The sequence below is a fragment of the Bombina bombina genome, chromosome 6 (assembly GCF_027579735.1).
Source record: "Bombina bombina isolate aBomBom1 chromosome 6, aBomBom1.pri, whole genome shotgun sequence".
Lineage (NCBI taxonomy): Eukaryota > Metazoa > Chordata > Amphibia > Anura > Bombinatoridae > Bombina > Bombina bombina.
The window spans coordinates 464,374,620-464,389,656 of record NC_069504.1 but is presented as its reverse complement, the minus strand read 5'-3'; the positions used below and the strand labels follow the sequence as shown (position 1 = coordinate 464,389,656).

Genomic DNA, 15,037 nt, shown 5'->3' with positions numbered 1-15,037 from the left:
TTTACCACAAACCCAATCACAGCCTTTACCACACCCATTTTAACAGTCTTTACCACAAACCCACCAATCACAACCTTTACCCCACCGCTTGTTACAGTCTTTACCACAAACCCAATCACAGCCTTTACCACACCCCTTGTCACAGTCTTTACCACAAACCCAATCACAGCCTTTACCACACCCCTTTTAACAGTCTTTACCACAAACCCACCAAGCACAACCTTTACCCCACCCCTTGTTACAGTCTTTACCACAAACCCAAACACAGCCTTTACCACAACCCTTATCACAGTCTTTACCACTAACCGAATTACAGCATTTACCACACCCCTTGTCATAGTCTTTACCACAAACCCAATCACAGCCTTTACCACAAACCCAATCACAGCCTTTACCACATGCCTTGTCACATTCTTTACCACAAACCCAATCACAGACTTTGCCACACCCCTTGTCACCGCTTTTACCACAGACCCAATCACAGACTTTACCACACCCCTTGTCACAGCTTTTACCACAGACCCAATCACAGACTTTACCACACCCCTTGTCACAGCTTTTACCACAGACCAGGGGTGTATTAATGCATAGGCCTACAAGGCCGGTGTCTATGACGCCAAATTTTGGGGGGTGGCATTTGTCCACTGTACTGAATATCTGGCCATGTTTTAAAAAAAAATAAAAAAAAATTGCCCGGTGGCTTACCGCCGAGCAGTCCCGTGACCGGCTTTTCTAATCAGTGTGAGAACTGGAGCGGGGCGTGTTAGGGGAGCCGTTGCCTGCCTGTTAGAGATACCCACCAGGCCCGGACTGGCCATTGGGCATCCCAGGCATATTCTTGGTGGGCCGACCAGTTAGCTGGGCTGACTGGGTTAGCTTAGCCCCGCCCAACAGTCAGTAGAACTGCCTGATATTTAAAGTTCCCATGTGGCGGTGGCTGTATTTGTGCAATGGGCTTCTGTAAAGAAAGGAGTAGGGGATGGGAGGAGTATTAGCCGCTTTGCCTCTGAAAAGAAGCTCGAAGGGATCAGATGTAACTTAAGATGTGAGTGTGTGTAACAGTATGATATATTTTCAAAAAACACTGCATGCGGCCACATTATTTTCCTAGCCAGAGATTTAATTTTCTATTACTGAACCGGCCAGTGTGGGAGTAGCACTACAACTAGAATTTTGTGGCGCTACTCCCACACTGTAGAGCCGGATCACAGTAATAGAGAATGAAATCTCCGGCTGGGAAAAAAATGTTGCAGCATTCAGTGTGTATTGCATAGACAGTATGAAGGCTGCCCCAGGGGAATCCACTAAGGGCACAAGCTAAATGGGACACAGCACAGCCAAGAGGAAGCAGCCTCATGCCCCCAGTATCCGGTTCTTCCATCCCCAGAGCCCAGCCTCTCATTTTTAAACACAGGGCTGTAAAAAGTGCAGAACGGTCTCTCAGTATAAATGTTTTGTGTAGAAAAGCAATCACGCTTTTCTATACAAATCACACAAACTGTTCCCGGTCTGAGAGACCTTCTGCACTTTTTAGAGCCCTGTGTTTAAAAATGAGAAAACTTCTACGGCTCTGTCCAGTGTTGGCACTGCTTTCTCTCGGAAGCTTGGTGACATGAACAGATTCTCCATACGCCACTCCATAAGCATGCACAACTCGCCCACCTTCAAATCGTTTGAGGAATGTGTTGGGTCAATAAAGATCAGAGGTGGTTATGAAAACGGCAGCAAGAATTTGCACTCTCTTGACAGGATACTGCTCCCTTCTAGAGTGATCTGTATATCCAAAGATAGTGGTGTAAAATAGGGTAGAGCCCTCAGAGTTTTGAACATCTACAGCATTGTAGTCATTAACTTTTTATTCTGCAAAGCTGAATAAGTGTAATGTATATTGTATTTCCTTTGTTCTGATCAATTACCTACAAAAATATGTGACTTGATGGTTGTTTAATTTATTTACAACTCACTGTCACATACCTGTCAGTATGTTTTTTAGTACACTGAGCGCAGATGACATGATTGGAATTTTTATAAATTTTGTATTAAATTTTGGCTATATAATGTTGCTTATTTGCCTATAAGGGTGTTGGATAACCTAAAGAATTTGAAATTATGAATTGATTTTGATAATGTTAACACTGATCTATGTATATATTACTTAAAAAATAATTCATTAAGTGCGGGTGCTAGATAGAAATATGCTGTTTTGCTCTTCCCGTCTCTCTCTCATCTGCCATATCTCTCTCCTTCTCCCCCTCCCTTCCTAATATTAATTTTGGAAATGCAAAAAGAAAGTCATGTTGCACCCTGACCAAAACAAATTATATCTAAAAAAAGGCCTAAAACTTGGGGGGGGGGGCAGAATTTTGAGTGCCTAGGGCAGCACAAAAACTAAATATGCCATTGTCACAGACCCAATCACAGAGTTTACCACACCCCTTGTCACAGTCATTACCACAAACCCAATAACAAAATTTACCAAACGCCTTATCACATCCTTCATCACAGCCTTCAACACACCCTTTGTCACAGCCTTTATCACACCCCTCATCACAGCCTTTACCACATCCTTTGTCACAGCCTTTACCACACCCCTTGTCACAGCTTTTACCACACCCCTTGTCACAGCCTTCAACACACCCTTCATCACAGCCTTTACCACATATTTTGTCACAGCCTTTACCACACTCTTTGTCACAGACTTTACCACGCCTCTTGTCATAGTCTTTTAACACACCCCTTGTCACAGCCTTTACCACGCCTCTTGTCACAGTCTTTACTACGCCTCTTGTCACAGCCTTTACCACACCCCTTGTCAGAGCCTTTACCACACCACTCATCACAGCCTTTACCACACCCCTTGTCACAGCCTTTACCACACCTCTCATCACAGCCTTTACCACGCCTCTTGTCACAGTTTTTACTACGCCTCTTGTCACAGCCTTTACCACACCCCTTGTCAGAGCCTTTACCACACCCCTTGTCACAGCCTTTACCACACCCCTTGTCACAACCTTTAACACACCCCTTATCACAACCTTTAACACACCGATTATCACAACCTTTACCACAACCTTTAACACACCCCTTGTCACAACCTTTAACACAACCCTTGTCACAACCTTTAACACACCTCTTGTCACAACCTTTACCACACCCCTCATCACAGCCTTTAACACACCCCTTGTCACAGCCTTTACCACACCCCTTGTCACAACCTTTAACACAACCCTTGTCACAACCTTTAACACACCCCTTGTCACAGCCTTTTACCACACCCCTTGTAACAACTTTTAACACACCCCTTGTAACAACCTTTAACACACCCCTTGTCACAACCTTTAACACGCCCCTTATCACAACCTTTAACACGCCCCTTGTCACAACCTTTAACACACCCCTTGTCACAACCTTTACCACACCCCTTGTCACAACCTTTACCACACCCCTTGTCACAACCTTTACCACACCCCTTGTCACAGCCTTTACCACACCCCTTGTCACAACCTTTAACACACCCCTTGTCACAACCTTTAACACACCCCTTGTCACAGCCTTTACCACACCCCTTGTAACAACCTTTAACACACCCCTTGTCACAACCTTTTACACACCCCTTGTTACAACCTTTAACACACCCCTTGTCACAACCTTTAACACAATCCTTGTCACAACCTTTAACACACCCCTTGTTACAGCTACTTCTGCAATATCATGAGCTTTTATGTATCCAGACCAATGTTGGGAACAATGTTTTGCATATACTGATCAAGACACATGCATATTTCTCAGCCTATCTTAATATGCCCTTATACTATGTGATAACAAAATATATGGTGATAATATATTCCAAACATTGTTTAGTTTAACTAACACACTTTTATTTTATTTCAAGACTGCAGAAAAAATTTGTTAACTACAAGGTGTTTACTGTCATTTTAAGGCCACCCCCACACAAATCTGTTTTTGAAGGTGTAGTCGTAGTTCTCAGTATACATGATATGTTACACACTTACTATGGATATTTCTTATATATATTATACTTATGTTTTATAGACAGGAGAGGAAAGTTTTACTTTTTACACTGCTTTTATATTGGGAGCATTTTATACTCATGTGCCCCTACAAAATTCTTTGTGTGTTCAGTGTCAAGTATGTAACACAAAAAGAACACTAAAAATTATTAAAGGGACATTCTAATGCAGAAATTACATGCTCTAATTCTAAAAATTGTGTCAGGTTTGCATTACTGAAACTAGTTATGTGTTCAGATCCCTTCAAATGGGTTAAGCACATAGATAAAGTCCCACTTGGGAGAAATAAGCAATGCAGCTCCAGAGCAGTAAACACCAGTAATTGATGGCTATTGTGGCTGCCACGCTTGATTGGCTAAATGGTGGTTTCCTGTCTGGAAGCTATATAAAACTTAAGGCTTTCTAAAAGGACTTCCCCTACACTATCTGACCAAAAGTATGTGGACACCTCTATCAATTATTGAGTACAGGTGTATCAGCCACATCCATTGCTAAAAGGTGCAACAAATCAAGCACATAGCTATGACATTTCCATAGAGGTAGACCTCACAAGCTCACAGAACTGTGTGTCAGGAGCTTTATGAAATGGGTTTCTATGGCTGAGCAACTTAAACAAGCCTCACATACAGTAAACATGCAATGCAAAATGTGAGCTGGAGTGCTGTAATGCACTCTGTCACTGGACTCTGGAGCAGTGGAAACGTTCTCTGGAGTGAGGAATCACTCTTCACTATCTGGCAATCTAATGGAAGAATCTGGGTGTAGTGGATGCCAGGAGAACACTACCTACCGGAATGCATAGTACCTACTGTAAAGTTTGGTGTAGGAGGAATAGTGGTCTGGGGCTTTTTTCAGGGATTGGGCTAGGCCCCTTAGTTATAGTGAATTGTTATCTTAATACTAAATGATACAAAGACATTTTAGACAATTAGGGGCTTCCAATTGTCAACAGTCTGGGGAAGGCCCTTTCCTCTTCCAGCATGAATGTGCCCCTGTGAACTAAGCAAGGTCCATGAAGATATGGTTTGGTATGGAGGAACTAGAGTTGCCTACACATAGCCCTGACCTCAGCACCATTGAACACCATCGGAATGAATTGGAATGCGAATTGAGAGCCAGATTTTCTCATCCAACATCAGTGCCTGACCTTACAAATACTTTTTTGACTAAATGCCAACAAATTCCCACAGACACAATCAAACATTTTGTGTAAAGTTTTTCCAGAAGAGTGGTGGCTGTTATAACTGCAAAGGGGGAAGCAACTAATAATGGCCCATGGTTTTGGATTGGGATGTCCAACATATAGATGGCCATATAGCGTATGTGTTTAACCCTTTATTAGCTTGCTAAATGCAGATAGCTAGGACCAGTAAATAAAAAAATGACATGCTGTATTAAATGAAACAATTAGAGGAAATGTGTAATTTTTCTATAAATGCCTTTTATAACAGCCAATCTTTCTTTACTCATTTGGTGCAACAGCTTCAAAATAATCAATCATTCCTCTTAAATGGATGATCTTAAGAGCCTGACTTACTAAAGATAACAGATAGTCTTTCTGTAACACAACTTCTAACTTTACAATAACTTAAATTAACTTAAAATAATGAACTATATTCAATTGACAAAATATATTACAGTCATTTCCATTTCCCAAACAGCCAAATGCAGAGCCAGCAACATAATAGACTTCTATGGGGGCACATATTAGAGCCTAAAAGACCAATTTTTTTTTGTCAAGTGAAAATAATATAATCTATTTTGTTAGAATTTTTTTATTTTTCAACAAATTACTTTCTTTTAGTATGATGATGAGCGGATTAGGAGCAGGTACAATTGTGAATTATCAGCATAAGGTGAGCTTCACAAACCTAAATTTACCACATATCTATCCCTAGTTTACAGGTTTTATTTTCTGCTCCCGCCAAATAATGAAGATTTTGTTAACAAAATGTAAGTGGCAAGTCCTGGCTACACCAAATAAAATAAATAGTGGGAGGAGCTTAACCATTGGAAAAAAATTGCAGTACAATAGTTGTTCATTTGTTCTAATAAAGTTCAGACTCAACTGATATGTTAATCTATTGAAACACTGCAGAAAGCTGGGGTAATAAGCTTTCTGTCTCTTTAAGAGAAATTGTGCAACTACCTAGGTAACTCAATAGAGAGATATGTTTTCACCTTAGTAAACAGAAATAGTAATCAAAATAATAATAATAGCCATAAAAACAAAAATGATTCACAAATATAGTGTGATATGTTCCAATAAACTGTCTGTTTTAATGAGATTAGCAATATCGTGTAAGAACAAGTGAGTTAATGGAGAAATGTGCTGTGCACCTGTTTTATGCCAGTCATGTGACAAACACCTGTGACCGCTATGTGCTTAGCACTCGTCATCGCACTGTGGGGCCTGCTTTTCTTTATTTACTTGTTAAATAAAATTACTTTTGTTGCGTTTTGCCTTAAGCAAAGAAATAACTACTATTCCATACACAGTTTAGTAAACACTGTGCAAACAAAACATTAGTTTGACACATAAGATAAATAGCAATAGTATATTGTATGTGAAGAACAAAAACAAAATAGCACATTTTCCGTGTTATGCCAAATTTGCTACAAAAATAATCACAACAAAACATTAAATAATTGTTATAACAAATGTTAACATAGAACAAAATATTACACAAAATTATCTGTAAAAGTAAATATTTTCTTGCACAAATTACAACAAATCCAAATAAGAAATAATGACATTAGAGTCTTGTTTTCCACCTGAATGTATAACTTAAAGGAACATGAAACCCACATTTTTTTCTTTCATGATTCATAGAGAGAATTCCATTTTTAAAAAAGTTTCCAAATTACTTCTATTATCAAATTTGCTTTGTTCACTTGTTATTCTTTGTTGAAGTGATATTTAAGATACCTGCCATAAGTCTGGCGCACTACATGACAGGAAATGGTGCTGCCATCTAGTGCTCTTGCTAATGTATAACATTGTTGAAAAACTGCTGCCCTATAGTACTGCAGACACATGCACACTCCTGAACGTGTACCTTCCTGCTTTTCAATAAACGATACCAAGAAAACAAAGACAAATTTGATAATAGAATTAAATTGGAAAGTTGTTTAAAATAGTATGCTCGATCTGAATCATGAACAAAAAATGTTGGGTTTTATGTCCCTTTAAACATTTTACAAGCATAGTGTTGAGGTTATCCCCGCCTCCAGCTAGTCATAGATGCCACCATGTTGAAATGTACCTTTTATTGCATGTCAGTGCTGATGTGTTTGCACATGTGCAGTAACTCTCCTTCATATACCTGCAGTGTAACATAAATTCCAACATGGCGGCACCTATAACATCATTCTAAAGTATTGACCTAGGCCCATTATTGTACTGTATATTTGATGCCACTATTTGGCCTCTAAATATGATCATATAAAAAAAATAATCATTAACTTTTTCACAAACTTTGAGTTTCTCACTGAAATTATTTACGCACAACTGCAGCAGTCATCAGGCAAATAGTTCTAAAAGCTTTTCTGGGATCCCCTTTGTTCAGAAACAGAGGACATGCGTGGCTTTGCATTGGTTTTGGGCAATTAGAAGCTGTGCACCACACGTTTTAAATGAAAGGATTAATCAGTTATGTTGTAAGGTTAACATTTGCGGTAGTGTGTGGATTACCCTCCCACCCCATGATCCCTCTCAAACAGCTCTTTGCCCTCCTTCCCACTGGTCTCCACCATCTTAGGTACTGGCAGACAGTCTGCCAGTATGCAGTTTTATTTTTTTTATTTGTATATATATGTATAGCTATAAATTTTTTAATTTCTATAGTGTGGGAACCCCTCCTCATCCTCCCTGACCCCCCATCTGCTCTCTTAACCTCCTCCCTCTTACTGTCTGCCAGTAACAAATTATTATTTTTTTTAAATATTATTATTCATTTTATATATTTTCCTGTAGTGTAAGGACTCCCATCTCCCCCTCTAAGCAATTCATTTTTTTCAATAGTGTAGGGTCCTACCTCCCCCTCCAAATGATAATTTTCTGTAGTGTAGGTACCCATATCTCCCTCTCCCCTGCCTGACATTTTTCCATAGTGTAGGGCAGTGTTTTTCAACCAGTGTGCCATGGCACACTATTGTGCCGTGAGAGATCCTCAGGTGTGCCACGGCAGACTGACAACAGTGTGACATATTTTTTAAACTTTGCTTGTTTTTTACTCCCAGTGCAGGGGTAGTTTGTAGGAGGCATGGCATAACAGCACAATACATACAGTATGTGTGTGTTTGTGTGTATGTGTATATATATGCTGTATTAGGCTACAATGTGTGATTTTTTTTAAATCTTGCAATGGTGGTGTGCCACAGGATTTTTTAATGTAAAAAAGTGTGCCACGGCAAAAAAAAGGTTAAAAATCACTGGTGTAGGGAACCCTGCCATTTCCTTCCACCCTCCTGCACTGGGCTATCCACCCTCCTCCCTCTTTCCAACCTATCACTCCTACTCGGCAACAACGGAAGATTGTTACAGAGAGCAACACAGACAGTGCCACTATCTGTAATGATCAGTGCTACACTACCATATGAAGGCAGATGCCTTCTGCCCCCTGTTTTGCTTCTCTCGATTTCTATGCTGACAGTGGACAGCACAACATGCACCTCTGCGCAGACTGAGGTATGTACTATGTCAACAGTATGCTTGACAAAGTACTGTGTGATGTAGCACCTACATCCAAATTGTGCAAGGGGTTAAAGCAATATTCTAGTGCTATAATAAAGTGTTCTATTTTGTTAGAGCATTTTATTAATAAACAAAACTGTATAACGATGGGTTTAACCAAGGGGTTGCATGTAAAATGATACCTGTGCACCAGGCACACTTCCATGCAAAGCCCAAGCAGAACATGGCCAGTGACTGGGGGATACATTTGCATGTCCTGAGCAAAATTTCAGCTTTATGTCCTTACACACTTTGCAGGGGTTAAACACATAGTTATAAACACACATTTGTTTAATAATAAAATGATACTAATTTGTATTATAACAATAGAATGTAATTTGAAATGGGTTGTATAGCGTCCGCCAATGCTGGATTTAGAGCACATGTGAGCAGAGGGAAAAATAACTCCCCATGTTACTGAACTCCTATTATATGGATATGGTTTTTTAACTGACTGCTGTTAAAGGGACGGTCTAGTCAAAATTAAACTTTCATGATTCAGATAGGACATGCAATTTTAAACAACTTTCCAATTGACTTTTATCATTAAATTTGCTTTGTTCCCTTGATGGTATTTTTGAAAAGCTAAACCTAGCTAGGCTTAAACTGATTTCTAAACCATTGAAAACAGTCTCTTAGCTCAGAGCATTTAGTTTTTCACAGTTAGACAGTACTAGTTCATGTGTGTCATATAGATAACATTGTGCTCACTCTCGTGCAGTTATTTAGGAGTCTGCACTGATTGGCTAAACTGCATGTCCGCCAAAGCACTGAGATAAGAGGGCAGTCTGCAGAGGCTTAGATACAAGGTAATCACAGAGGTAAAAAGTATATTAATATAACAGTGTTGGTTATGCAAAACTGGGGAATGGGTAATAAAGGGATTATCTATCTATTTAAACAACAAAAATTCTGGTGTAGACTGTCCCTTTAAGTTAGGCTTGAAAGATGCAGTTGTGTTTTTTGAATCAGTTGACATCTATTGATGTTTCTCTGTATGTTTATAGTCTTTGCATGAAGTTTAGCACATATCTTCTAGATGCATCTCCCAATATTTGAGACTACATAGTATTGTCTTAATAAATTCATATGGGGACTATGGGCCCAATTCTCTAAAGCTCTCTGGTGTATAAGGTACCACGTCAGTATTATAAGGGTCCCTCAGGAATTGTTTTAAAGGCAATTTATACCTCGGGTGTATCTCATTAAAGAGACAATAAACACCTAGTTATTACAAAACATTTCTGTTATGCTGCTATAGAATAACATATCAGCCAAGTCTTAATGTTTTTAAATCAAATTAACATCCTTTTACTGCAGTATTTTTTACAGCCAAACTCCGCCCCTTTTTCCTTATTTTGAGGAGCCAATCTGTGCTTTAGTTAGCTGACTAGAAGGCTAGTCTTATACAACACTTATAAAAACAGACTAGAACAATATATTGATAAACCCTAGAATTCCAGGTATAAAGGAATTAATTCTATAGATAACATATGGCAAGCAACAAATTTCTAAGATAAATGGAAAGTAACTGTGTAACTTTATAACGGTATTTGTTACTGAAGTACTGTAAAGCTGTTTCGCTCAACTTCTAATCACAGTTGAACCAAAACCGTTACGCTCACCTTCTAATTACAGTTGAATCAATTTGAACATTAGCGCTGAATCCATTTGCTTTTAATATATTAGGATTGATACATTTGTGCCTTTGAAATTATTCAATTCACCATTTATCTTAGAAATTTGTTGCTTGCCATATGTTATCTATAGAATTAATTCCTTTATACCTGGAATTCTAGGGTTTATCAATATATTGTTCTAGTCTGTTTTTATAAGTGTTGCATAAGGGAGATGTCCCTTTATTAATTAGGAATAGCATTGGCTGTTATTTTTATGTGTTATAAGAATTTTTAAATAAACAAGATTGTATAAAACATAAATTAGATTGGTATCATCATTTCCTAGCTTTTTTTAGCGCTGCTAAATAAACCCCATTTTTTATTCTTATCCACCATTTAGTTCTCTTTGAGGGAAGAACTTTTTTAGCAGCAGGAATCCACCTTTAGGCGCTCCTATCACACTACACATAGAAGGCTAGTCTTGTCATAAAGTTAGTATAAAGAGAATTGTTTTGCAGTTGTTATCTGATAAAGTTGCACGTGATGGTAGATGGAATTGATAGAATCAATACACTTTTACTGAACAAATGCCAAGATCATGATAATATAGCCTATGAATTTAGTTGTTTGTATTATTCTCCCTTGCTAGGGAGTTTTTTTTTTCTTTTATAAAAGTTCTTTACTTTTTAACAAACATATCCAGTCATATTGCTCACTGCATGTTCCAGCCCCAAAGGAGTATTCAGCATTAGAGACAGCTGGTCGTCGGTTGCTGGACAACTGAGAGGACCGAGGGCCTGATATTCAAACCTGGCATGGAAAGAAATCACGCAAAATCTTTTGGATTTTTTTTAGACCTTTAATGTAATTTAGGAGTCTGTTTCACATAAAGAACACAACATAGCAACATAAACATTTCTCAAGATAAAATTAGTCTTTTGAAAAAAAAAATGTAAGTGCCTCACTGTACCGACAAGACTTCTTAGAATATATCGCCTGAGTAGCGAGGTTTTGAATATCAGGCCCTGAGCCTTCTCTTACAGCATTAGATAGGTGCTTCCTGTTTGTGGGTTTACAGTTTGAAGATCATGGAGTTCCTGTGTTTGTTTGATTACTGCAGCATGAGGTGTATTTTCTTCTTCTTATTTCAGTATCATTTAAACTGCACCTGTTTTATAGGAATCTCTACCTCGCTCTATGAGACTTGCTTTAAACTTTTAAAGTCTAAAATGCTTTTTAAAGCAAACACATTTCTACAGCAATGCAAACAACAATATCTCTCTGTTTATCTGTGTTCCCTCTCCTTTTTATACATGGTAATTCATGACCAGGGCACAATGCCTCTTTATAGTCTGTGTAACTATGCTATTCTAAAAGCGAAATAACCATGTAATTATGCAATCTGCTCTTCATAAAGGAGTAATAACACTCAAAATAATATTATAAAATAGTTATATTACTTACTGGCTTGCCATCCAATCCAAGTGGACCCTGAAAAAAATGTACAGGATAGAATAAAAATGTTAATATATTATTTATATTTGTATTATTACAAAGTTGTATACAGAGCAATACTCATCAATTAGTGATTTTTTTCAAACTATCTGTCTCTTTAAATTTACCTAAGATTCTTTAAAGAAAAATAAATTACTGGTTGTTCAAATAAGGTTTACTAATGATCACAAAAAACTGATCAATAAAGCACATCTAACAAGAAGTCAAATGAATGATTTTTTAGGAAATAATTAAAGGGACTGTAAAGTCAAAATGAAACCTTCATGATTCAGACATCTCATGCAGTTTTAAACATGTTTAGTGGGTGGTGACTTGTATGTGTGTTGTATAAGAGTGTGTGTAGTATGTGTGTGTGTGATTTATGAGAGAGTGTGTGGTGTGTGTTGTATGCAAGTGTGTGTGGTGTGTGTTGTATTAGAGTGTGTGTTGTGTGTGTTGTATGTAAATGTGTATGGTGTGTGTTCTATTAGATCAGTGTTTTTCAACCAGTGTGCCGTGGCACACTAGTGTGCCGTGAGAGATCCTCAGGTGTGCCGCGGCTGACAAGAGTGCAGTGGTGTCCCTCTTTCAAATTTTGAAATATTGGGAGGTACGTGACAGGCTCATCAGGCATCATTTACAGCCATGACATTGACATTCATTCACAGACAATCATTATGATTGTTTGTGAATGAGTGTCAATATGTCATGTATAGTTTGTAGGAGGCATGGCATGACAGCACAGTACAGTGTATGTGTGTGTGTATATATATATGTGTGTATATATATGTGTATATATACATATATATATATATATATATATATATATATATATATATATATATATATATATATATATATATATATATATATATACACACACACATATATATATATCCTGTATTAGGCTACAATGTGTGATTTTGGGATGGTGGTGTGCCACAGGATTTTTTAATGTAAAAAAGTGCAAATCACTGTATTAGATTGTGTGTGTGTTGTATTCAAGTGTGTGTGGTGTGTGTTGTATTAGAGTGTGTGTTGTGTGTGTTGTATGTAAATGTGTATGGTGTGTGTTCTATTAGATTGTGTGTGTGTTGTATTCAAGTGTGTGTGGTGTGTGTTGTATTAGAGTGTGTTTTGTCTGTGTTGTATGAGAGAGTGTGTAGTAGCTATTGCAGCTATATTCTTTTATATTACTTCAGAAATTTTCAGACCAAGCAAATAAATAGGGTCTCGAAGGTATGTGGTATCATTGCACTGGTTGTAATTTGCTTTATTCTCATTGTATCATTTGTTGAAAAACATAGGTAGGATCTTGAGAAGCTGGGAACTACAGGGAGCTAGATGCTAATTTTTAGCAGCACATATATGCCTCTTGTCATTGGCTCACCAGTTGTGCTCAGCTAGATCCCAGCAGTGCATTTCCACTCCTTCAACAAAGAGAATGAAGCACATGTGATAAAAGAATCTTTATAATCAACATTAATTATCTACTCTTATCTATACTCTTTCTTCAAACCCAAAACGTCTGTTCTCCACTTTCAATACTCTTCTCCGCCCACCCCCACGTCCTAATACAACTTCTCTGTCAGCTCAAGATTTTGCCAGCCACTTCAATAACAAAATCGATTCCATCAGAAACAAAATCAGCTCCCAACATATTTCCAGTCTCTCACCCCTTTAAAAGCTTGCAATCAACCAAAACCCACATAGCCATAAATTTAGCTCTTTTTCCCCTGTTACTGAGGAAGAAATTTCTGCACTTATACTGTGCTCTCACCTCACTACCTGTCCCCTGGACCCCATCCCCTCACAGCTACTCCCTCCCTCTCTTCTACCCTTACCCCTATACTCACACACATTTTCAAACTCTCCCTCAGCACCGGTATATTTCCCTTATCTCTAAAACATACACTGGTCACACCTATCCTCAAAAAAACTTCTTTTGATCCAACCTCACCATCCTACTACCGCCCTGTTTCACTACTCCTTCTTGCCTCAAAGCTTCTTTAAAAGCACACCTTTCCCCGTTCCTTACATTAAACTCCTTCCTTGACCCACTGCAATCTGGATTTCACCCCCATCACTCCACAGAGACAGCAATTGTTAGAGTTACCAATTACCTACTTACAGAAAAATCCAAAGGCCAGTTCTCTCTGCTTATCCTCCTTGATCTGTCTGCAGCTTTTGATACTGTTGACCACCCTCTTTTGCTCCAAACCCCTTCAATCCTTTGGCATTTGTGACACAGCCCTCTCATGGTTCTCTTCCTACCTGTCTAACCGTACCTTTAGTGTAGCCTTCTCTGGGGCTTCCTCTGCCCCGTCACCACTTTCTGTTGGGGTACCGCAAGGCTCTGTCCTCAGTCACCTTCTCTTCTCAATCTACACGTCATCATTAGGTTCCTTTATAAAGTCCCATGGGTTTCAATATTACTTGTATGCCGACGACACCCAACCCATGTTAGTAACTGTCTTTCTCACATCTCTTCCTGGATGTCCTCTCACTACCTTAAGCTAAATCTCTCCAAAACTGAACTCCTTATTTTCCCTCCTTCTTCTAAAATCTCCACCCCCATCCCTCTATAACTGTTGACAACTCCATCATTACTCCTACCCCGCATGCCCAATGTCTTGGGGTCACATTTGACTCAGATCTTTCTTTCACTCCTCACATTCAGTCCTTGGCTAAATCCTGCTGCTTACACCTTAAAAACATCTCTAAAATTAGACATTTTCTTACACAAGACACAACTAAGATGTTAATCCACTCTCTTATCCTTTCCCGTCTCGATTACTGCAACTCTGTCCTCTCTGGTCTCCCCAGCTGCCGCTTAGCTTCTTTACAATCCATAATGAATGCCTCTGCCAGGCTCATCTTCCTTACACATCACTCTTCATCTGCTGCACCTCTCTGCCAATCCCTTCACTGGCTTCCTCTTGCCTCCAGGATTAAACACAAAATTATGACTCTGACATACAAGGCCCTCAACTGCACTGCTCCGACCTATATCTCAGACCTCGTCTCCAGATACTCTCCCTTCCGTCCCCTTCGCTCTGCTCACGACCTCCTCCTCTCCTTCTCTTTTGTTACCTCCTCATATTCCCATTTACAGGACTTCTCCAGACTGGCTCCCAACTCGTGGAACTCTCTGCCTT

The 15,037-nt window shown here is 38.9% G+C and overlaps 1 protein-coding gene across 1 annotated transcript in view; it reads right to left on the bottom strand.

Annotated features, from left to right (window-relative positions):
* COL23A1 (collagen type XXIII alpha 1 chain) overlaps positions 1-15,037 on the bottom strand; it is a 267,708-nt gene that overhangs the window by 177,865 nt on the left and 74,806 nt on the right. The window contains exon 2 of the mRNA XM_053717243.1: positions 11,850-11,876. The gene's annotated coding sequence lies outside the window, so the exon portion shown is untranslated. The remainder of the gene's footprint in view (positions 1-11,849; positions 11,877-15,037) is intronic.